The following is a 2,500-nucleotide window of genomic DNA, read 5'->3' as shown; positions in this document are numbered from 1 at the left end:
TTCTTTTTTTTTCTTTCTTTCTTTTTTTTGTCTATTTGTCTGTTAATTTTGGAGTCATTTTTTGTTGTTTTATTTTTTTCCTTTCTTCTTTCCTTCCCCTTTTAACTCTCTTCCTCCCATCCCTCCCTCCCTCCTTCCCACTCCCACCCTCCCTCCCACCCTTCCCTCTCTTCCCCTTTCCCCCCTTCCTTCTTTCCCTCTTTCTCTCTATCCCTCCCTCCCTCTCTCCCCCTTCATTTCTTACTTCCCTTCCTCTCTTCCCCCCTTCCTTCCTTCCCCATTTCGTAGTCAATAAAACCTCCTATTTACGCCGGGCCAAGCGTAATGTAAAGAGCGTCGTTATATCAGGAGCATCGTTATATCAGGAACGTCGTTTTATCAGGAGCGTCGTTATATCAACAGCATCGTTATATTAGGAACGTCGTTATATCAACAGCATCGTTATATTAGGAACGTCGTTATATCAACAGCATCGTTATATTAGGAACGTCGTTATATCAAGAGCGTCGTTGTATCAAGAGCGTCGTTATTTCAGGAGCGTCGTTATATCAGGAGCCTCGTTCGTTCCTTCCCTAATTGATTAAACGCCGGACCTCCGATCGATGTCTGACGGGGGGGGGGGGGTTGCCCAGTGATCGTTGGTCGCCCAAGGAAGGGGTTCGGTGTATCAGGTGGACTGGCTGTCTCGGGTTGCATTTTGTTTGTTATTGTTTTTGTTTGTTTGTTTGTTTGTTGTTGCAGTTTTTGGGTGATGTTCTGTTTCCTGTTTTTCATTTTTTTTTCTTTTTCTTTTTTTTCTTTATTTCTTTTCTTTCTATTTTTTTCTTTTCTTTCTATTTTTTTCTTTTCTTTTCTTTCTATTTTTTCTTTTCTTTTTCTTTCTGATTTTCTTTTCTTTTTCTTTGTCAATTTTTGTTTTATGTTTTGAATCTTTTTTTAAAGATATTATTAAAAGTATTATCATTTTCTTCTACTTACGTGGTTATATCGTATTTTATTATCTTTTTGTTTTTCGGTCTCTCTCTTTTCCTCTTTTTATCGCTATTTATCGTGTCCGTCTCTTCCGGCAATCAAAATCATCTTCCCTTTATCATGTTTTTGTATATATATACATATTTTTTTTGTTTTTGTTTCCTTTTCTTTTTCTCTGTCTTTGCTCTCTCGCTTTCCGCTTTTGTCTCCTCCGTTTCACTTCCTCTTTGTTTTTCTTCCTTTTCCTCCCCTCACATTTGTTCTCTCCCCCCTTCCTTTTTTTCTTGAGTTTCCCCTTCCCCTTCCTCCTATTTCTCCTAATTAATCTCATCCTTCCGTCCTTTCATATTTGACTTTCTCCTCCTTTCTTTATTTTGCCTTTTTTTTTTTCCTATTCTTCTATTCTCATGTCTTCCTCTGTTTTTACTTTTTTTCCAGCTCCTCCTCATCTTTCTTTTTCTTCTTCTTCCAACTTTCTTTTCTTCTGCTTTTTAGATTTTCCCTTTTCTTCTTCTCTTCTCCTTCCGTTGCTATTTTCCAATCTTCCTTTACTCCTCTCTCCATTTTTCCAAAAAAACAAAGTAAATAAATTGTAGAGATTTCTGTAATTAATATTCAAAGCATAACAACTTCACAGTGGTTAATTCATCTCCTTTTCTTCATCCCTCTTCGCCCATCCTTTCTCTCCTACTTTCCATTCCCCTTCCATTCTCTCCTCCATCTCTATTCCCCTTCCATTCTCTCCTACTCTCTATTTCCCTTTCATCTCTATTTGAATTATTATATGAATGGTGGAATGGTGTTTGTACAGATTATTAAAGCTATTTATTCACTTTTTATTTTTTTTATTTTACTTATTCAATTTTTAAAAATTTATTTCATGGGAGATTTTCAGAATCATATGGTTAAAGACTGGGGTGGTCCGGGGGTAGGGGGTGGGGGTTGCAGAAGGTAGAACTTAATATTTATTTTTAAGTCTTTATGATACAGTTTGGCGGGCTGGTAGTATTTATTAGATGATTTACCAAGTTATTTGAGGATGATTCTTTGGACTAAAACGATGGGGGAAATAAACGAGAGGAAATGAAATAGATAGATAAATAAAAAGACAGAGAAAAGGCTGCAACTCCAAGTCTTCACGTCTTTCCATCCCAGTCGCACCTCGTAACTCAAAGTTAGTTTTGTCAGCTTCCTGAGCGAGTTATACATCCTACAATCAGTGGGAGAAGGAAAGGGAGAGAAAGGAAGATGGGGAAAGAGAGAAAGAGAGAAAAAAAGGACGAGAAAAAAGGTAATCAAAGCTGTGAGTTGCCATGCCTAATTCCCGGTTTCCTGTTTCGCGGGCTGGTTGGCGTCCCTCGTTTTCTATCGTCTGGGTATAGAAAACGGGATTTGGGGAGGGTGAGAGGAAGCGTAGAAAGATAGGGAGAGGGAGAAGAAGAGGGAGAGGGAGAGGGAGAGGGAGAGGGGGAGGGAGGGAGGGGGAGAAAGAGGGAGAGGGAGAGAGAGAGAGAAGGAAAGGGGAAAA

The 2,500-nt window shown here is 38.9% G+C and overlaps 1 protein-coding gene across 4 annotated transcripts in view; it reads left to right on the top strand.

The window, feature by feature from the left end:
- The window catches only part of LOC113818287 (uncharacterized), a 185,232-nt gene that overhangs the window by 883 nt on the left and 181,849 nt on the right, over positions 1–2,500 (top strand). The gene's annotated exons all lie outside the window — the stretch shown is intronic.

The sequence above is a fragment of the Penaeus vannamei genome, chromosome 11 (genome assembly GCF_042767895.1).
Source record: "Penaeus vannamei isolate JL-2024 chromosome 11, ASM4276789v1, whole genome shotgun sequence".
In the NCBI taxonomy this organism is placed as follows: Eukaryota; Metazoa; Arthropoda; class Malacostraca; order Decapoda; family Penaeidae; genus Penaeus; species Penaeus vannamei.
This window is presented reverse-complemented; position numbering and strand designations above follow the sequence as displayed.